At 42.7% G+C, this 22,091-nt stretch overlaps 1 protein-coding gene across 6 annotated transcripts in view; it reads left to right on the top strand.

Annotated features, from left to right (window-relative positions):
* The first annotated feature begins 947 nt into the window (after positions 1 to 947).
* The window catches only part of EPN2 (epsin 2), a 46,862-nt gene continuing 25,718 nt past the window's right edge, over positions 948 to 22,091 (top strand). For 2 of the 6 annotated variants that reach the window (XM_064461426.1, XM_064461420.1), the window contains exon 1: positions 950 to 1,110. The gene's annotated coding sequence lies outside the window, so the exon portion shown is untranslated. Of the gene's footprint in view, positions 1,111 to 3,143; positions 3,254 to 8,100; positions 8,120 to 22,091 lie in introns of those variants that run through there. The other 4 variants (XM_064461421.1, XM_064461425.1, XM_064461423.1 and 1 more) reach the window with 4 other exon arrangements.

Below are 22,091 nucleotides of genomic sequence, written 5' to 3'. Positions count from 1 at the left end.
AGCCTGCCTGTGGCCCTGCTTTTTTTGGGATCCCTTCTCTTCCCTGTCCCAAAAGTGGTTTCCCCTTGCGGATGAGAGTGAGGAAGGGGCTCTAAGCGGTTTGCCCCTGTACTTGGCACTGCTGAGGCTGCATCTTGAATCCTCGGTTCAGTTTTGGGCCTTTCAGGACAAGAAGGGCCTTGAGGGGCTGGAGCGTGTCCAGAGAAGGGCAGCGGGGCTGGGGCAGGGTCTGGAGCACAAGTGTGCTGGGGGGGGGCTGGGGGGGTTTAGCCTGGAGAAGGGGGGGCTGAGGGGAGCCCTTCTCGCTCTCTGCAGCTGCCTGAGAGGGGCTGGAGTGGGGGGGGGTCGGTCTCTGCTCCCAAGTCACCAGTGACAGGACGAGAGTGAACGGCCTCAAGCTGCGTCAGGGGAGGTTTAGGTTGGAGATGAGGGAAAATGTCTTTAGTGCCAGAGCAGTCAGGCCTTGGCACAGGCTGCCCAGAGAGGTGGGGAGTCACTGTCCCTGGGGGGGTTAAAAAAAACATGTAGATGTGGCGCTTCAAGGCACGTTTTAGGAGGCCTGGGGGTGTTGGTTTGATGGTTGGACTTGACGATCCTAGAGGTGTTTTCCAACCTTAGTGATTCTATGATTCCCTCCATCAGGTGTGGCAGTGGGCCTCTCCCGGGGTGCAGCCGGGTGGTGGATCCTGCCTTGCCCCTCACTGTCGCCTGCCCCTCACTCTCCTCGGCCGGGAGGGCGGCGGCCCTGTCTGTGAGGAGACCCGCCATGGCCGTGCTGGCGGCGGCGGGAGGGGACGGAGCGCTGTCCCCTTGGAGGGCTGTGGCGGCGGAGACGGCCAGCGCTGTCCGCCCGGAGGCCGCCGGTATCCCCGTCCCCATCCCCCGCCGCCGCGTCCCGCCCTTCGCCGCGCCCGGGCCGGGGCCGCGCCTCGGGGCCGCGCACGGCGGCCGGTTCCGCCTCCTCCGCCGCCTCCCCCAGGTCGCCGCCATGTTGGATGGTGCGTGTGGGTGTCAAACCCAGCCAGCGGCGGCCGGGCACCGGGACACCCACTCCGCTCCTCCCGCGGCCCCTTCCCCGCTCCTCCCGCACCCTCCGGCACGCAGCGCCAGGTCAGTCCGGGAGCCGCGGGGTGCTCGGGGCGGGACGGACGGACGGACAGACGGAGCGACGGCGGCGGAAGAGCCTCCCCCCGCCTTTCCCTTCAGCAGCGGGGTGCGGGGTGGGCGCGGGAAGGGTGTTCCCCCCTGCTCCGGGGCTCCGGTGGGGAGGGAGCGGGCCCGCCGGCCGGCTGCGGGGCTGGGGCGGCGGCGAGGGCCGCGGGGCCGGGGCGGGGCGGGGGGCGCTGGGGTGGGGGGGACGGACGGACGGACGGAGGGACGGCGGGGCAGCCCCGGCGGGGGGGCCGGGGTGGCCTTTGTTGTCTCCATGGGGTGGGCAGCAACAGTTACTGCCCATCATGGCAGCCCGGCGGCGGGGCCGGGAGCGCGCCTCCGCCACCGCCGGGTCGGTGCTGCCGCGGGGGGACGGGGACACACGGGTCACGATCGCCCCGGCCCTTCGGCCCTGGGGGTGCGGGCTCCGTCCCGCTCGGGGCCGGCAGCCGACGAGGAGGGCTTTAGCCTCAGGTCGAAAGTTTGGGCCTGGCTTATCATGCCGGGCAGTGGGGCCCAGCCGCCTCCCCGGGAGCCACCTGGGCTGGGGAGGGGGGTCCCTGTTTGGTGGGGGTCCCCGTTTATGGGGGGGGAGGGGCGGGTCCCAGGCTGGGGGGGGTGGGGTATCCCCGGCGGGGGCCTTTGGTTCACCGTCACCTCGCCTCGGCCTTATTAACATTAGTTATGGTGGTGTGGGATTCGTTTTTTCAGTAATATCGTGGGTTTGGAAGCTGTGTAGTAATGCTTTTCATTATTTTTTAGGTTTATTTTTTTCTAGGGTTTTCTTTCTTTTATATCTATATATATGTGTGTGTGTGTATATATATTAAATCTTTACCTGCAGTACCTTTGATGCTACAGATTGGTCTTGGGTAGTCAGCGTGCTGCAATTCTATTAAGCATTATTGTTGTGAAGTATATTGAAACAAGAATTATCCCAGGTTACCCACAATGGAGGTTTCCTGTTTTAAAGCCATTAAGGGCATATTGATAATGTTTGATCTCAGTTTTATTTGGCCAAGGGGCATGTAATGCTTCCCCCCTCCCCCTTCCTAAGAATGGCATCATGACTGATCTGAAAAGCTAAGTTATATTTAAAATGTAAGTGAATTGGACATGTTTCTTTTTCTTAACCTACTAAGAAAATATCCTGAATGATATACATCCATTTTCAACAGGAGGTCTAAAATACTGATTCAGGTTGTTAAGGTGTGTTGTGGATGTTATGGACGGTAGAGGTTGACTTTAGGAGTTCAAAATGCAAATCAGGCCACAAGATTAAGTTTTATTATTCTCCCCACTGAAATACTGTAAATGTTTTATGGTAATACGGAACTCTTGCATAATTCCATTGTGTTGCTGTGTTTTATGCGAGACAAGGTCATAGAAAATGGGATTGTTAGGCTGTAAAATATGGGGTGTTAGAATGATTTTTTTATCAGAAATATAAATATATGGCAATGATATCTTTAGCAAAATACAGTCTCTTTAGGAAGTACTTCTAAATATGTTTGTACCTGAGAATGAGCCAAGATATTATTTTTGAACAAACTCATGCATAGTGTTTATTGTGAAGAATCAAACCTTTTGATAGATTTTCTTTTATAAACTCGAGGTAATGGTAAACGAGCAAGATAGTTAACTATTTAATATATGGAAGATTATCTTTGAAACTCTATGTTACCAAAAATTATCAAGTACAAATTAACCATGAGTATGCATTCCTGAAGATGAATTCTGATAAGGCCAAATTGACTGCAAGTTATACTTCAGGAAGTTTGACTCACAGGTGCTGATTGTAACTTCCTTGATGCCATAAAGCAACTATATGACGTCATCCTGCTGTGACAACGGTTCTCTGACACGGTAGCTTGACTTTTACATGTGCTGACAAATGAAAACTGGTATTTGCCTTTAAGAAATGAAATATAATGAGGTACTAACAGGATGGACCTCTCTCTTTAGAAAACAATGATTGCCCTGTTCCTTAGGTCAGAGCTAAGGAGCGTTGGATAATATTTGGGCAAGAAAAGTCTTATCTGCGAGTTACCTGGTGGTCCTGTCCTAGTAGGAGAAGAGGTATCTGAGACCTGGCTGTCAGGTAGCCTGGATGGTAATGTTCATGTTGTTTTTCATGTCCATTATTTCTACAGTCATTTTTAATGAGTAGTTGGCAAACATCTGATGTCCAGTGCAAGCAGTGCTGTATAATGCAATGGGCATAGATTAATTCAGCTTGTACTGACCGCATCATTATTTACATAACTGGTTAATCATGCTAATTTTGTTCCAGCTGTCAGCCATTTGATTGCTTTAAAACTTGGAGCTTTTAAGATGCCTCGAATCTTGGATCGCTGCTGTGAAATGCCAAAGGCCTAATAAGTGACTTTATAACAATGCTGATAGTCTTTCTTGATACAGAAATTGATGGGTTTTTTTTGTTTGTTTGTTTGGTTTTTTTTTGAGAGAGAAACAGTTACATTATGATCTGTTTTAGGAAAAATATATTACAGTGTAATTATGATATTCCTGATCTTGCTTTTCTTAGGTCTCGTACGTGGGATGGGGAAATGGCAGTTGGTTTTGCCTGGTCTAGAAGACTATAAGTTATTCTAAAATCTTTATTTAATGACTGCTACTCAGGAAGCAACTTTGCAGACTTCCAGTGCCATATTTGCAGAACGCTAAATTGTCTCTTGGGATCTTGCTAATAGAAAATGAAAGGTGCCTGGTTTGTATGAATGTCTGTAATGTTCTTTTTCCACTTTGCCTTGCTCTGATCTGTGCAGGGAAAGTATCGAAACGTACTAGTATCCTGCTGTCTTAAGTGCTTCAAAGAACAGCGGGTTTTTTTTGTGTATTTCAGTAGCCTGGCTGCTCATTAAGAAGGCATGAGATACTGGGGAGGAGAACAACATGTGTGCTGTCCTCTAGAATAGAACCTGCTAGGTCTGATTGTAGGTCCGCTACCGTGGGTATACTTCAGTTTGGTCACATACTGGTACGTGCTGAATAGTAGACCATAAAAAATCCCAGAATTAATCAGTTTAGGTGGCTGTTACAGGATTGCTTTGCTGTTCTGCGGGGGAGGGGGGAAATTTAGAATGCTTGTATGTCAGAATAAGTGAATTCAGAGCCCGTAAGCTTCAGGGTGGATCCAGAACTAGGTGGTTGTCGCAGTTGAGCCTCTTGGTGAGTGGCACGGGAGGTAGAAAGCTACAGAAGAGATGGTATTGCTTATTTACCATTTTGCAAATAACAGGTTTGTCTTTGGTTTTCGAATTTGGGATTTGGTTGATTTTTATGATAATGCTCGAAACTATTGATAAAAGGCAAAATAGTTGGATCAAACAGTTCTAAGGTGTGTTTTGTAGGTAACCAGGGCTTGTAGGCAGATTTTAAGGAGAGAGTAGCTTGAATCACTGAGACTGATTTCCTTCAAACTGTAGTATCTATGTTCAGAGTTACGAGCAAGTTACATACTTACAAATATCTAATAATGGAGTTTATATGAATGACTGTACTAATTAGAAAATTGATATAGAAGTATTTTGTGTTTTCTAGTTACAATGTCACTGGCAACTGGACATGCTTACCGGAATGTGGTTTGTAATTCACTGTTGTGCATTCTTGTATCGAAATACTGCTTTGAATCACTATGCTTAGTGAAATGGTATTGTTAACAAAAATTGAACTTAAAAATTGATCTCGGAACCGACGCCCTGTACTGCGTTAATTGTTAATAGTGTATCTGTGTTCATGTCAACCACGGCTGTTAACCTAAATGCCTCTAACAAGTGCCTAGAGCTTGTGTTCAAGGTCAGACTTGGTCTGTTCACACTGCCTATGCCTCAGCTTGCATGCCGACTTGAAAAAGCCAGCTCTTTCCAGGTGGGGAAACATGAGTACGGAGCAGAGGAGAGCTCAGGCACGAACAGGTCCCCTCTGGCAGCGTGAGTGCAGCTGGCTCCAGCAGTGTGACTGGGTAAAACCAGTCCCAGCCCAGAACTGGATACACCTCTGCGTTGGAGGCTCCCCTTATCTAAGTTTTATGGTGGAAGTGGCTGGGTAAAGTTCTAAAGAATCTCAGACTTGGTATGTTTCTTTGTCCTGATGCATGCAATTTGTTTTCAAGTGATAATTCTACGTCCACAGTTAGGAGTTTAGCTCCCCGAGCTGCCTAAGCTAATTAGTCGAAATTTTTGCGTGAGGCCTCTGCAGTTTTCTTTCCCGTTGCTGACTGCTCCCGTCTTTCCTCCAAGTGCTGTTTTACTAATGTTGTCTACAGTTGCTGGCTCTCCTGTCGTGTAACTGTATGACAAATACTAAATGTACAAGGCATGAGAAGTAGAATAGTTTTGGAGAGTCACCCAGACAGGAGAACACTTGAATGTAGTCTGCTTCTGTAGGCATGGTACAAACTTGTCTTTTATCTTTTAGACTTCTATCTCCTCCTTCTTTCTTGCCCTCATAATTACCTTGTACTTTGTACATGTATACATCTGTTTTAGTGCTTACTTGAATAGCAGTCCTGGTTCTTCTCCCTGGCTGGGTCACGTACATGTTTCCTATGGCTCGGATTTGATCACCTTTAGACCCAGTGTTCGGTGGATGTTCTTTTCCAATGGAAATTTCTGTTCTTATCCCTTACAGTAAAATATTAATCTGTAAATCATTTGCTCTTTTATGCTTACAGTGCAGCACTTAATAAACAGTACTTTAACAAATTAAGTAATATATTTTTTTCAAAGTTCAAAGCTGCTTATTAGTTTAAAAACATACCAGGCACCTTACCTAGAGATGTTTTATGTCTGTCCTTCAAGACAGAAATCGGAAGACTCGCTTGCATTGTCTGTTTTTCAGTGTAGCAGTAGTTATGGTCAGTTTTTGGGCCTGTCATTCTAGAAGTGGCTACTTATAGATGGTGGAGTCTGGGGGTCACGGCTAAAATGCCACGTCTGTTTCTCTAGAGAAATTCGACAGCCAGACGTTGATTTCATCTCCCTGCAGTATAACCTTACAGAGACTTTCCTGCAGTTCTGAAGATGTCGCTTACATAATGCAACATCTTCCAAAATCAAACCACTGGTTTTCATTATTTAAAAAGCAGAAACCAAAGCAGTGAGCTCTGTGTTTGTTGGGTCTGTTCTCTTTGGTGGAGTTTTGCCACTGAGAAATACTGCAATATACGTTGTACCCATGCTAATTAAGAGCGTCAGCATGGGCGAGAAAGGTGCTAATGATGTCAGGGATGTTCATTTACAGTTTTTTCTTTGCTCACTTTGAAATCATATTAATTTCTGGACTTAATATCCATTTAGTGTAGTTTCTGAACCTTTACGAGGGCAACGGTCTTATCATAGCTTTGGTAGAACAAAGACATTTTAAGAATCTTAATAGAGAATCGTATAATCTTATTACAACTGCTCCTGACTGTTTAAATCACTTCCATGTACTTAAATAACAATCTGTCACCAGCTATTTCTTGATTGTAGTTTTTGTCAGATGCAATTTACCCCCCTCCATGGGTTTGTTATAATTTTTTTTTTTCTGATTGTGCAACCCTTAGGTTGGCAAGCAATTTCTTTCTCAAATGGTTCTTCTGACTTCATTGGGACTAATTGCATGAGTAATTGCTCACTGGTGTAAGGGTTGTGCAGTTCACAAATAAGACCTTTGTAGGACCTCGTGGACAAAACCTGCTAAAATAACCAATATACAGTTCTAATACTCCTTAGGGAAAGGCAAAACAAAGTATGTTTAAAGGCAACTGCCTCCCCTGAGATGCAGGCACAAAAGGCTCCCTCAGACATCTTTCCTTGTAGGTAGGGAATCTGTTCTCAAGTGGCTGGTTGTGTGTTGCTGCCTGGGTGAGCAGGCCCCAAGCAGCATTTTGATTTTGTCATTCTCTTTATTTATTTTTGTTTCCTTTTAGCAGTGAGGATTTCTTCAGCCAAATCTGTTGACCCAATTGCACCTACAACTGCCTTTCTACTAACTTTCAGCTCTGTTTGGACAGGGATGAGGCTTGTGACAAAGGCAATAAGGCATAGGTGTTTGGTCTAACCCTATGAAATCAGGCAAAAATTAAAGATCATAAATTAATCCTTATCCTTCAGTTCTAAATAGAATTATTTTAACACGCTTGCCTGTTCTCTGATGGATGGTCAAGCAGAATGTGCTATGTCATGTGGTATATCTAAAGGAAACACTTGAATTATTATTTGAAAAACAGAAATTCAGTGTTTTTAATTATTCAGTCAGCTAATTAATCAGTGGAACGCCCTACCATTTTGTGACATTGCTAGAGTGTGAAGAGTAGTATCTATTTAGAGAGAGAGCTAAATTGTGTGTTTCCAGCAGGATTCAGATCCAGGGAAGATCTGGTGAATCTTTAAAATGCCCCTGCCCAGGTATTTAATAATTTGATAAAAAACTTTCTATAATGACTGTTTGAAAGCATAAGACTCGCATCTATTCTGTTATCTAATGAAGTATTTGCCTTTTGAGCCCATACTGGCTTATTGCATGGTTTTATGATTGCTTCTTGCAGTGATTTTTTTATTTTTTGAAGGCTTGGAATGCTTATTACTGATGAGAAGTGTTACTATTTTTTTGCTGCTGTTGTTGAGCAGAGTTCATTAAGTTAAACTTTGTCTACTAATTTAGGAGAGTGTTCCTCAGCAAGTAAAGATAGTGCCTCTGACGGAATGTTTTTAGATAAATAGCATAGGTGACACCAAGTACTTTTCTTCGAAGTATGCAAATGCAGATCAGCAATTGATATTTGATATTGTAATTGTAATTTTTGAGACTCTCTACAACTTTCTTATGTGTATTTTTAAAGCAGAAATTTCTTCCTGTTCCGAGTAGTATGTAGATGGTCATTGCAACAGACTATAATTATGCAACTTATGTTTTTTCATACTTTTTCAGCAAATCAGCTGCTTCCTGAAGATTTTAAAAGGTTTGTACCTGTGTGACTCCTCTGAAAGATATTTGTATCTATGTTTACTGGTTCTCTTAGGAAGAGTTAATAAAGAAGTAAAATACAGGAATGTTTATAATTGGTTTTACTTGGCTTTCAGAATTCTGAAATTTTAGAGAAGCTGAAGTGTAAAAGCTTGTGCGACAGCAAAATCACTTCTAAGCTGTTTTATTGCAGAGAAGCACTGAGGTATATCATCAAAGGATGTGAGGGCTTTTTTGGTCTGCAAAACTGCTTAAGTATTGCATTTAAAATTTACAAATCACTGACCCCTTTGTGAAACACTGAGACAGACTGAAATGTCTGGCTTTTTTTTTTTTACGTTTGACTACCTAGTGAATAATCTCCTTTTGCCGAGCTTGCTGGTTTAAGCACACTGAATAGTATAATTGACATTTTGGTGTCTATCTGCCAACTAATAGCGCCTGCGTATATTTAATTTCACAATTATATGAACATATGATGCCTCCGAGAGTGTGTTTACATCGGCTTTAAAAAACAGAACATGTTGTGTGACTGGGGATGTGTAACGCTGGGGAGTGCCCTGCATGGTGGCAACTCTGCTTACATTGCAAGCTGCTGAAATGTTGAAGGGGTGAAGAACAGCAGGGTAGTTTTGTTGGTTGTCTTCATTATACTCTTAATATGCTTTATGAGAGGTTTTCTGTTCTGCAGTTTATGGTCTAGATCAAGCGAAGTATTTAAGTGCGTACTTCCCACAGAACCTGCGAGGGACCTGTTGGTCTGGGACTGGTCGCTTCCTTACAGTCGATGCTGAACGCGGCACATCGCTTTATGGTAGTTAGCTTTCCAGGTGTGAATGGAAGAAACATGCTTGAACATCCTGAATGCAGAAATACTTTTGTTATGTACGTGTCGGCACAAAATTGTGTCTGGATGCCTTGGAACGGAGCCAGATTTTCCATCTTTTTTCTTTTATTTTTGGTCTACTTGGGTAGTGTATATAGTACGGTAGTACCCTTTCCTGCCCCTGGAAATGGTATTAGCACAACGTGCTCACAGTGGAGCTTTTACTGGGTAGCAGAACGGGTAAGTTAGAGGTATATGTGTGTGCATCTGTGTAGATGCATGTATATATAAACTGGAGCTTTAGCGGATCAAATCCATAGTGGTAATGCTGTTGGGCTAGGCAAAGTTTTACCATTAAAAATGCGTTCAGTGCCTGTGAAATGGATGTGTCTTTAAACGCCACGAGGCTTGTGCTTCCCTGAAGCCACAGTAGACTTTGTCAAAACTCCACTCCTATTTTAACTATTTTAATAAAATATGGTGACTTTTGCATTTTCTCCTTTTCATGGCAAACCAGAGTAAAAGAGAATTAAGCCCCGCCTGCTGCTTGCATGCTGAACAGATGCAAATATGAGCCCCTCCCTCCTGGTTGCATCCTCTCTCCTCATGGGTTTCTACATTGTTTTGATTAAAGCGGTTCTGTTGCTAACTCCCAGCCCAGAGGGCAGGTGAGAGGAAAAATCCCTGATTACAGCTCAGTGATTAACATAGCTTTTGGAGTTTGTAATGTCATCATTTCACCGAAAACAAAGTTACAAAGTTCCAGGAGCTTCAGAGTGTAGGGTTGTCAGAAAGGCAAACATCAAAGTGGAAAGAAAAGAGAGGTTTGTTTAAAATATAGTAGAAAGACTTAAAACATTCATGCTAACCTATGAGAGCTATTAAAAATTTAAAAAAAGCCTTTGAAGCTAAGCATTAAAGATTTAATAGTATTAATTGAATTAAGCCGTGGGAGTTAAGGATATGTAGACACATGTGTAAGTGTATGTATTCTAAGACATTATCTGTATTAAGGAAGCGAAGGTATTGAGAGTTGAATTAATTGTACTCGGTTTATAAAGGCTACCTTAACAGAAACCTTTTTATTCTTGGACTTAATTAGAGTAGGTACCATTATAACTGAAAGTGTAAACAAAAGTGGGATGTACTTACTATCATTTTTAAAACTGCAGCAAAGCAGAGAAGACCAGGCTTGGCATACCCAAACAAGGCAAAACAAGCAAAGTGGTTTCTAATCTACCTTTTAAGGATAATTTTGTTTCTCTATATTGTTAAGTCTGATTTTTAATTTTTATTTTACAAAACAAATGCCTTTTCCTTTCACTGTTATGAGAACAATAACTTAATACCATTGCACTCCATAATACAGTTTCTTCCCTCCCCTTTCACCCACCTCGCCCTTTATGCCCATAGTCCCAGCCTCAGGTGTGGGCTTTTTTTGGTAGTTACACTTTCCTGTTAGTTCACAGTGTTTTTTCTCTTCAGACTGACTGATTTTGGTAGTTTTTAGCTATTCTTATGTGTAGAACTTCTCACTGTTAGGAGTACTTCTTGCTGGAGGAAGATAATGGTCCTTCCATAGACTTGTAAACAGAAAAAGAAAAAAATCAGTGTCAAGTCTGTGGCACTAACATTTGCAGTAACCTGGTGTTGAGGGAACAATGTGCTGGGCTTTTTTGGTTTTGGGTGGTTTGTTTTTTTCTTTGCAAATTGAAAACTCAATTTAAGACTTAAAATACTTGACCGGGATGTTAACAAGCAGGGAAAAGCCATGTTCTTATGTAGTTTGCAAAAAAAATGAGCAATGAAAGCTTTTGCAATTGCACAGGTGGCTTGGCTAGGGAAGATGCTGTCCAGAGGGGAGCAACATCAGCTGTTATTTGATTGGCATGCAAATACCGGTGTGTAGAGACACTACCAACCTCGTCAGGAGGGATAACAAAATTGAGGGTGATCTTAATACATTAATTTTTCCTCCTTCAGAAAGATGGCTTCTGACAGTGTAAGGCGGGTTGTTTGAGCTCTTCTTGCTGCAAATGTAGTTTCTAAGTGATTCAGCATGATACCGTACCCACGCATTTTAGCAATATTGATGAATTCATTACCCTTCTGTTAGCTGATGGATGTTAATGGGCTAGAATTTCTTCTGTGCATTTGGACTAGATGGAATGCTCTGGTGTGGGTGAGTTTTTAAGTCACTTTCTTGTTCTGTTTATAAAATCTAAAGAGAGAATATTTTGTAATGACTTGCCTTAAATCAGTAGTTAAAAGAATAATCAACAGTGCAGGGATACCAGGCAGCTATGGGAGGTACAGTCAGTAGTAGTAGTAGCACACAGGGGATTTACTTGGTGTTTTTCTTTTTGTATGTCTCAATCTATAATCACCTGCTTCAGAAATATCCAGGGCTTGGGTTTTGGATTACACGCGGTAGGTACTGTCTTCTACCTTTGGACTCTTTACAGGGTATATGGAGTCCTGAGGACAGACACAGAGTTGCTGGTTGCAGAGTGTCAGAGCTAAGAGGGTATAACGTGTTCTCTGCAAGAGCCGACTGGAAGAAAATGACCTTTAATAATGGAACAGGCACAGATGCTTTTTAGTAACAAGTCTTTATCATCCTCTTTGAGAAGAGCAGGCTAACTCCCACTCAAATAATTTTCCATCTAAATATCCAGAATAGATAAGGGAGTAGGTAGAATATTACTGCTGAAGGATAGATTCAGAAAACTTGAGGAATTCTTATGATGACAGCTGAAAATTTCTGTGTATCTGCATGGGAGAACATGGGATTCACTGGCATCTTCAAGCCAGATTTTTTCCCCCCAATTCCACAAGAAACAACAAAATAACAACAACAAATCTTTGCATTTGTGAATAGGGATGATTCTTATTAGTGCCTGAATGAAGGACTTGGAAAGTTTTAAGTAGCATAATGAGGAAAAATCCTTATAGCAAATGTGCTGATTTTTTTTGGTTTTTGGTCTTTTAGTGATTCATTTCTCTCCAAGATGAACTTAAGGATATAGCTCAAAATCAGGAACTGGGGCAGCACAGAAGTAAACCAAAGTGACTATCAGTATTTTTGAATGCTGTTTCATGGTCAGCATAACCCAGTCTAAACCCAGGCTGCTGATGGCAGGGTTGTGCCCTCTCCTCTGGCTGCCCACAGTTTCTGCCCGGCAGCGCTCCGCTGGATGGAATTGCTCTGCCCGCCGAGGCGGTGATGCTGGGTACGTTAGACACCTCTGTTAGGAAGAGAGAAAAGAGCTGGGTGGTTTGGAAAAGATTTTGGAAACTGTGGTGTGTACAGTATGAAAGATAAAGATGTGGAGGAATAAGAGGGAAAGCGGAACAGCAAATGCTGCAGGACAGGTGGCTAAAATCAGTGTGTATAAAGGGTGGGGCCAAGATATTAAGATTTTAGCCAATTTTGAAAGAGGACTGGATTTTCTTCTTTTCTGTGGCTGTTTTCAACATGAAACAAAGTGAATGTGAGTCTCAGTGTTACGAGCAGATGGGTGGTAAAAGGCATTTCCCAGAAAACCCACCGTTTGCAGTTCTTGCACTGTTACCTGCTGAAGGCAAGCCCCAGGTCTAAACCAATTTGAGCTTCCAAGCTGCAGCTTTACATTTTACTTTGTGAAATATAACTGTAGGTCACTGTTGAAATGCGTGTTACTTCCCGTATTTGTGGTGTACTTTAAAGTAATCAGAATGACCTTGGGGATTAATTGGGTTGGTGACCTGATCTGTCAGAAAACCCAGCTATCCATCTTCCCCCCCCCGCCTCCCCCGGTTTGTCAGATCAGCGCACTGAACCGATTCTATCTCGGGATCTGCGTGAGGGGCAGGGAGGTGGTTTGCGAAGGCAGAGCAGGTAGGAGCAGGATGCTGCCTTCAGTAGCAGCCCTCAGCCAGCTGAGAATAAAGTGTAATGCGAAGCCACATCCTCGGTTCCTCTCTGAGGCTGACTGCTGAACAGTGGAGCCTAGTGTAAAACCCTGGGTTTTGGCCAAAATGTTCCTCCAGTGGGGAGCACCGAGGATCTTAGGATATATGTTCCCTGCTCTACGATTTTATAGCAACTTAATTAGTTATGAGCATACAACTGCATGTAGTTTAATTTCTGAGGGTTAAAGTAAACTTATGTTAGTTGTTACCAGTTACGATAGTTGAATTAAGGCCATGTGTTGACTTTTCAAGATGAGTGTGCATCAGTGGCGGCTGTGAGGGGTGGCACTTGAAGTTTTATGCCGTGAATGGGCATTGATGAATGGAGGTAGGTTATTAAATCAACCTCCAGTTTCTTTACAGGCAGGTAGTTTGTGCTAGCAGCCAATACACTTAACAATTTTAACTGTGTTAGATGTATGGACAGATATGGCTTTGCAGATCTTGCGCTGTTCCTTTTCATTAGAAATTCATGTCGTAAAGAAAAAGCATTAGTCTCCCAGCTTCTAGCAATAGTAAAATGGAGAGTTAAACTGTTTCTTTTTTTTTTCACCCTAGTCTTTGTCATGGTGAGCATTTGCCTTTGGCCTACTGAGTTTATTAATGTGGTTGCATGTCTGTGGTGTGTAGGTGGATAGGAGAAACTGCTCGTGGTGACGTCTGGTTCATAGTAATAAAGTGCAAACTGAATTTAATTAATGAAATCATTGGGTAATTGTATGTAGCAGGTACCTTCTTGAAATACCAAGTCTGATGTGTGAGCACAGCTATATATGGGTATAGTAGTTCTTGACAGTTGTGAATTTTAAAAATTGCAGTTGTGTAAGAAAACCCGATGGGTTAAAGAATGTAGCTAATATTTTGTGGTCTTGCAGGTTTCTAGGCTGCATTATATGCAGTTCCTGCTGTGTTCAAGCTGATCTTTTAGGGCTCTGAGCTGTTGGGAGAGAAGATATAATGGCTTCCCTTTGGCAGTCGCCTGTCACAGTAAGCAGCCTAAGTGGCAAGGCTGGATTCTTCTAATCAGTAGTAGATTCTAAGGTACCTCCGCTGGCAAGAATATGAGATATCTTCCTCCCTTCCAATATGAAAATGTGGAGGGAGAGAATTGTCTCCCACTGTCCTTAATTCAGTTGAAAACACTACTCAAGTATACCTGGGAAACTGAATTTATTGCAGATTGTTACCTTTCTGTTAAGGCACACATTGAGGGATTACTTTTTTTCTTCTCTATTTGTGAGAATAAAAGACAAAGTGCTTTTATTCAAGTAGGTAATCCCCAGAGAACAAATTCCTTTTGAGAGTTTGGGTAGGTATTTTCACTGCCGTGTTGGATTAATTTGCATTTAGAATTTCTGGTTCAGTGTGTATTAGCTTGACCTTACGCTGTTTTGTGATTCTGCAATATTCTGTTATTCATTACCTACCAGGTACTTGCTGTATTAATATAGAGTGAAAAATAAACTGAGCTCTGCTGTGTAAAATGCAGGTAGTGCTGTCGATGACACTTGACCAAAACAGAGGAGGAGGAATGTGTTATTTTTAAAGAGATGTTGTCAAAGCTTGTAATCCTAAAATTAGATCCTCAGTGTAGGTCGGATTTGGATCGTTTGCGGTGATCTGTGTGGCTCTTACAGAGTCCGTCTCCTTTCACAGTGCTTCAGAGCCTATTTTTCAGCTGCTTCCCACGCTGTCGATAATTCCAGCTGCGTTATGGGCTGCAAAGTCAAATGTAACTGCAAATGTCGAAGCACCAGCAGCTCTGGCTTGGCAGGTCCCGAAGTGCCCAGGTAGTGCTGCCATGTTCTCGGCTGCCAGGTGAAAGCTGGATTTCTGGTCCTTGCCCCTGCTTTCTGCAGACTCTGTGAGTAATGAGATAAGTTCTCCATTGAGCTCAAATGCTGCCCGGGTAATTTAAGTAGACACGTAGTAAGAAAAGGTGTTACAGAGAAAACTTAAGCAAATTTGCATCAGTAAATCTATTTTACAGCTAAATGGCAACACAAGCTGGAGTCAGTTTTTCTCTGTGAGTCTGAGGCCTGACTGTAAAATCAGTGTAGAGTCTAACCTTGGGATTCATGAATATGCATAACTTTGAAGGAGAATTATCTTTCAGCATTAACTCTTTATTTAAAGAAATAATTTGGCCACCTGCTGTCTTGTGAAAGCTGACCTTGTTCTCTCATTTGTAAAAGGGAGTGGAAAGCTTCCAAAACTTTTAATTTTGAACCATTTCCTCTTCTCAGAATTTACACTGAAGAAGACAAGCATTTAAGCTGTAAAAAGTGGAAATTAAACCTTTCTTCTGGAGCTAACCCTGTTCTTCAAACCATTTGCCAATCTGTATTTGTACCTCATTTCCTCAATAATTTTGAAGGTTGAGGAAGGGCATTGATGGTAATTTCAGTGTCTTCATTTTACTGTTTTATGCACATGAATTGCTGTTTTCTCTGCCGTACAATAGCGTGAGAGAGCTAATAAGTGTGCTACTTGTTGGCTTTTATGTATAGTGCCAAGCTTCTTCGCTTCTCTTAGTACTCTTTTCCAAGTGACCGCAATGTACAGTTGTCCCTCTTCCTGTTTGGTTTTGGGAACAATGTTTGTATTACAGTAGGATATTATACCGTAGGCAGCATAATGGTATCCTCTGGTCATCCAGTTGTTCTGTAGGAATTATTTATGAATAAGGAGCAGGGGGGAATGTGACAGAGAATTAACTAAGTTTGAAAATTCCTCTGGCAGTGTGGGATCCAGTGTAAGAAAAATGTCTTTGCGATCATTTTTTTCTGGATTATTATATTCCTGAATTTTAAATAAAGGCTTGTGCTCCTTTTTTTTTTTTTTTTTTGTCAAAGATTTCTGGTTCCTGCTTGTGGAAAACGAGCCTTTCTAAAAGCACAGTGGGTTTGGATTTGTAGACATAATAAGCTGTCACAAGAAAGCTAGGATGCGAATTTACCATGTCAGGCAATGGGAATCCTTCTTCTTTGCCGTAAATAGAAGCTGGCTGATTGTCACGATGGGGGTTGTGTTTGAGCGTGTGCTTTTTGCTCTGTGCAGGTGTGGTGTCTCTGTCTGTCTGGGGGGATTCTCAGTCAGCATCTGGCAACACTTTCCTTTTAGCCTGATTCTTTGCAGACTGGCAAGCAGCACATTCCAGGCCCTGGGTTCTCCGGTTTATCCTGGAATACAGGTCCCCAGGGATCGCCTGCCTCTATCATTCTGTCCTGACAGCGAGGAGAGCAGGCCTCTATCTGTTTGTGTGTACTCGCACCTTAGAGGTGAGGCACACGCTTCGGCTTTATGACATGTTGGAACTTCTCAGAGCAGCTGCTTCAGCATGTCTTGGGTAGGAGAGGCTCTTGGTGGCTCTTCAAGGCTTTCTATTTCACTTTCCTGTGAAACTGTAGTGCAGATATCCTGGATGGTGCTGTTTGGATCCATTGTCACTGAGGATGTGCTTTTGTAATAGAGAGTATTCAGCAGCACGGCCGGCTTGAGACGGCCCACCTATGCCCCCCGTATCGCAGTGTTCTGGTCTCTTGGTTGCCAGCATGGCTGTTGAGGACTGTCCTGTGAGCTGAACGAGGGAACCTGTCTGAGCTGTTTGCGTGTTATTTTCTAGTGGTGACCAGAAAAATATCGTTGTGTAATTACAGTATGAATCTTTGGATGAAAACTTGTAGTTAGCTTTCCATGTATTTCACGAAAGGGAGGATATTTTTATGGAGATTGATGTCCGTAGAGACCGTCTCGAAATCACAGAATGACTGAATTAACAACTGTTTTTAAAAATTCACTTTTTATGCATATTACCGACAGTAAATGTCTAATCTGACTTGTGTTTGTTGTCTGTAATACTGTTAATCAAAATTTTATGCAAATTTCTGGCAAATGTCTTGTGTTTAATGTTAATTTTTACACTTTTTATTGCCCACTTGCTATTACAGGCTTTTAATATATTTCCGGCCCATACTTATCTGGGCTATGTATATATTTACCTTCAGGGTTGATATGAAGGGCATTTTATCAGTGCAGACAAACCCTGGTTTGAGTTTTACATTCCAGAGATCTGAAAGGATTCTGCTGAAAGCCTGTATATAGGTGGATTTGTATGGCTGTTTCTTTGAACTAAGTTTATTGAGGACTTTGTGGCTTGGCCTCATTTCTGTGTTAGTCTTAGCAAATTAAAGATGGTTTCCTCATGTAGATTCCATCTACTGAATTTAATCTCTTGAGAGAGAGAGAGCTGTTGAGAAGTGCAGTCAAGAATTCCTTTCTGTCTGCACATTGTATCTAAAAAAGCACCGTGAGAATTCTTTGGGGGTTTTTGTGTAACTTTTGGAACTGGAAAGAGGAAATGAAGTATTCCCCTCCAGGTTACTCTTGATAGCACAGGTAAGCTTCACCTTCTTGTCTACAGAATTGCATGTTTCCTTTTCTGTCTATTTAAATTTGACAAGCTACGTATAAAACAGAGAAAATGGCTTGTAAGGACCAGGGGAGAGAAAATGAGGAAGGCTCACCTAAAGTGAACAAGACTAACAACTCCCTCTTTCCCTCCCTACTTAACCTTTTAGAGAAATGTGGTCAAGCTGATCGACTTTTTCCTGCTGTTAGCAAGTAATAGCAGCTTTAATCAACTAGTCTTGCTTTCTGCTTTCTTTGCTGTTAAAATGCTGTTAAAAATGCAAACCCAGACTTTTGCTGAAGTTGCAAGTGCGTTGCACTTCCTTGTGGTTTGTTGTGAGAAGTCATTTCACTGTGGTCTCTGGAAAAAAAAAAAGTAAACTTTCTATGTAAATATTTGATCGTGTATTAGAAATGGTTTCTCGCTTTTATGCAGCAGGGATATTTGGCTTTTTGATCTCTTTACCCATAAGATAGGCTGTTACGGTGTTCTACAACCTGTAGTGATCAAGTAAAATGTGTGGTGTAGAAGCAGAGAGTTTGTAAAGCAGATACTGAAAGGCAAGCAGAGCTCTCAGTGAGGGTTACTGCTACTGCCAAAATAGTTATCTTGAATGTTGGTACAACTAGATGGGGGGGATAAAAAAATCCATCATCTTTCTACCCCATTCATCCTTTGCGTTTTTAATAGAGTAAAATGGAGTTTAGAATAAATGGTCTTCAGCGGGTTAAAAGTAGAATAGGGTTAGAAGACATGTCTTTCCATCAAGAAAAGGAAAAAAAAAAGACGTTAACATGATTCTCGTTAAATGCCTTTGTTTTCATGAATCAAAGATGTGAGGGTAAAGAATCAGGCCGGCAGTAATGAGTTGATGGATTTCAAATCTGTTACAGAATAACAGAAAAATAGTTTTCTGGAAGAGTGAAAAATGCTCATTCCACTTAATCCAGTGTGTTCTCTTCTCGAAATGTTTGTTCTATGTTCATTTTTTCCAAAGCAGGACTCCAGATTTACTCTTTGCTAGTAGCCTTCATCAGAAGCTTCACGCTGGCAAAGCTTCCAGTTTGGGGAATGGGGCTGCCATAAACTGGGGCTCCTGCACACGGGCGCTCTCCGAGCTCTCTTGCTGTTGGGGTGCAGCTTTGGTAATTCAGCTAATAAATCCTAAACAGAAACCCAAGCATTTCCCAAATATGGGGTTCGCTCCAAACCACTGCTGCGCTCGTTGAGGCTATAATTTTTATTCTGCTTCTTGCCCGTGCTTTACAGCAAAACCACAAATATTTTTCCTTCACTTATAGCTTACAGCCTGTGTGGAGAGCACAGCGGGGCCTTGGGTCCTGCCTTTGTTCGTTTGGTTTCTTCTCTGAAACCAGGTGCATGGGTTCCTTAGTGCGTGTGGCGTAGTGGGCAGTAATAAAGGCTCTTCACTTTCTGGTGCTGTTATTTGGAGTTTGACAGCTTTATGTTATGTTTAATCAGCTCCTTGAAAAGCAAGGCCGGGGTTGAATTGGGTTGTTTTTACTCTTCTCACCATCTGCCTTGCAGCAAAGCTTGTGGCTGTGTCGCTGTGCACCCTGATGAGCTCACTGATCTGACAATACAAACCAGTGCTAAAAAGCTAATTTTCTGTGAGACTTTAAGTTGATTAGTTTTACTGTGCTGTTGTGTAATTGCTAGATTTGATGCAAGAGAAAGGGGAAGTGGTTGGAGGGTTGGGAGGCCACTGGGTTTGGTGCTGGCTTTCAGTTAGCTTGGCGTGGCATGTGAAATTGGCCCCTGATTGTCCGTGTGCCTGCTTATGATCAGTTCTTCAGGTATTTATTTCATAGGCCGAGGTTGGTGTTACTTAGGGCTAGTAGGCGTTCCCCTGTACTGTAAAATTTACCTTTCCAAATATGTGTGGTACTAAAGTGATTTTTTCAAAAGCTTCTGCAGTTGTAACAAGTAATAAACTTGTTTTTTTCCTTTGGGAAGGTGCACATAGGTGAGGTGTTTGCTTGTATAGCGCGCTTGACTTTTAAAAATATTTTCGTAAGGCCTTTCATCCCTGGACTTTAAAGGGAAAAAAACCTCTCATAAGGCAAGGATGTTTTTCATAGATTTACAGTGGGTTAAAAGACAGGAAACGGGGTTAGGAGTAAATGGTTGGTTCTCACAGTGAAGGGTTATTCCCGGTGAAGTGTCCTGCCAGAGATCAGTGCTCTTGCAAATACTTTCTTTTCCAGATTGTTTCTAAATAATAAGGTGGCCAAAGTGAACCAAATTAGTCAAATTTGAAACAAGTCTTGAGTTGAAGGGAGAAAGACTGAGATCTGCTGAGTGATAAAACGGCAGATTAAATAGCCTCATTGCATTTGCAGAGGGAGAAGAAATGACCCTGGTTTCACGTGGGCAAGTAGAGGCACAACTACCAAAAGGCAAGTAGACTTTTAGGAAGTTTTTGATAAAGAATGGGAATCGCTAAACAGTACATGACTGCGCTGTGATATAAACTTTTGTTACTGCCAAATCTGAAGTGTGGAGTGCTTGGAACTGTGTGTATCAAGAAATGGAAGCGTAACAGATGCATGGAGAGCCATCAGGGATGACTGGGGATGTGGAGCAGCTTCTGAAGAGAGGGACTGGATTTCACGAGGCCATCAGTTTGGAAGGAGATGGCCAATTTCTATAAAATCCGGAGTGACATAAAGAAGGTGAAGGTGACTTTCTTAAAAAGTGTGCCCCCTGTCTACAGCTTGGGGAATAAGTGTCCGAGTTTAAACTGAGCTGAAGTACTTGTTTGTGTTGTGTGGTCACTGCACCACTGTTGCGTACTTGCTGAGGGTGAAACAGGAAATACAAGTGGCTTCTGAGAAGGGGTTGGTACAGACGCGGTGTGCCCATTGCTGGCTGGAGAGCCTCCGCCACAGCTTGCATCGAAGGTGCCTAAACTGCTGATAATCTAAGGCAAGGGAGTGTGTATGTTCCTTTCTCATACTTCTGAGGATTTGTGCCTGCGGATGTTAGGCTTGGTGGGCTTTTTATTGAACTGGTTTAGGAGGTTGCGTAGTTCTCACGTTTTCGGTTTTTCATGTTTTTTACTGTTTTTCTCGTTGGGTGACAAGCTCAGCCATCGTGGGGGGTTCAAATTCTTCTGCTCTGGGATCCATATCATCAGTATAGTTGTGTTCATGATTAGGCTGGCACTTGTATTCTCTGCTGGCTCCAGTTTTACCAGCTGAAGAGGTTATTGCCTGCAGTCTGCTCTTAGTTCTTTGTGACCATCTTTCTACCAGATGCTGCCACCTCCTTGGATAACTTGTTTCAGCTTTGTCTGTGAACGAACTTGCCTTAATCTATTACTGACAAAGAGAAACGGTTTAGGTTAAATAAGTTGTGTTTGTGGGTGGTGGTGGTGTGGTTGTTTTTTTCGTCTATTTTATGGTGCCTCACCTTTTGAGGGTAATGCACTGGAGAGGGATCACAAGGGCAGACGAGCCAGCAGATTTGGACAGTGTTAACTTTTGGAGTGAAGCAGCAGTCGTGAGCACCTGGGAATGTTTATATGGGATCCTTTTGAGATGCTGGATTTATAATTCACAAACCTGTAAATGCCTCAGGAGGAGATGCCTCTTTTTATTCCTGTGGCTGCTAGCCGTCTGACAGCAGATCAACGTTATTCTACAGCTGGGTTTAAATAATGGGGAGAACACCAGGATGATGCAGTTTACCTGAAGTTTAGTGTTGGTCTCATTTGAAGTTAATTTTCCATAATAGTTTTTTATTCTGCCAAAAATGAACTTCAGTGGAACAAGATAAAATACAGTATCTCATTAGACTGTTTTGCGGTAGTTTAACTTGCCCAGAATGGTTCTTCTAGGAAGGGTGTATGCCTTTCTGCTGAGAAAGTCATTACAGAGCTGAACGTTGTCCAAGCTGACACTTAATTCTGCTTTTCTTCTAAATGCCACAATAGTAATTTGAAGAATGATAACAACGTTAGGCTCGAAATTTGTGCATTGCTGCTCTCTCCTGTCCTTTCTAAGTGATGCTGTTGCTTCTTTGAAGTGTTTGGAGAAATGTTAGAGGACATCTTGAATGTGCAAGCTCCATGAAGGTGGCAGGTTCTGTTAGTGCTGAGTGTTCATGCAACTGGTGAATATCAAAGGCTATTCTAACAGTGTTGACTAAACTAGCAGATTTTGCTTTTACATTAAGTAATGTATTCTAAAGCTTAATAGGCCTCTGTTTACTTGAAACAGTGACCTTAAATAAATAACTGAAACAGCTTTCCATTTCCAGAGCTTGTCCTTCGGTTTTTTTGCCAGTCATTTGGGTTTTACAATTCCATTTTCATTTAATTAAAAAGTCTTCTGTGCTGTGTGAAAGACACACGAGGCAGAAAGTGTAGATCTGACAAGTGTTGTCAAATGTGCAAAGCAAATGCATTTGAAAAAAAATTTCCCCTCTAATCTGCTTAGCATTAAAGATCACCTTGAGTTGGAGTGCGTTGTTCTGGTGCTCATTCCTCTTCCCTAGGCCTCAACTGAATGCAGAGCACTGTTTGAGATCTCTGCCCTGAGACTGATGGTGCTTTAAACTTACCTGAGATTTCAGAAAAAAGTTGGTTAATTTTTAGGACACTGGCTCATCCTCTCTGTGTGCAGATTCCTATGGCAGTGGTAGCAGACTGCAGTTGTCCACTGTTCGAGGGAAGCTCATGGCTGCTAAGCATGGGATTCCTAACGTAGTTTCATCTCAGCTCTACAAGCTGGCATTGTAATTTCTGTAAAT

The sequence above is a fragment of the Phalacrocorax carbo genome, chromosome 10 (assembly GCF_963921805.1).
Source record: "Phalacrocorax carbo chromosome 10, bPhaCar2.1, whole genome shotgun sequence".
Lineage (NCBI taxonomy): Eukaryota > Metazoa > Chordata > Aves > Suliformes > Phalacrocoracidae > Phalacrocorax > Phalacrocorax carbo.
This window is presented reverse-complemented; position numbering and strand designations above follow the sequence as displayed.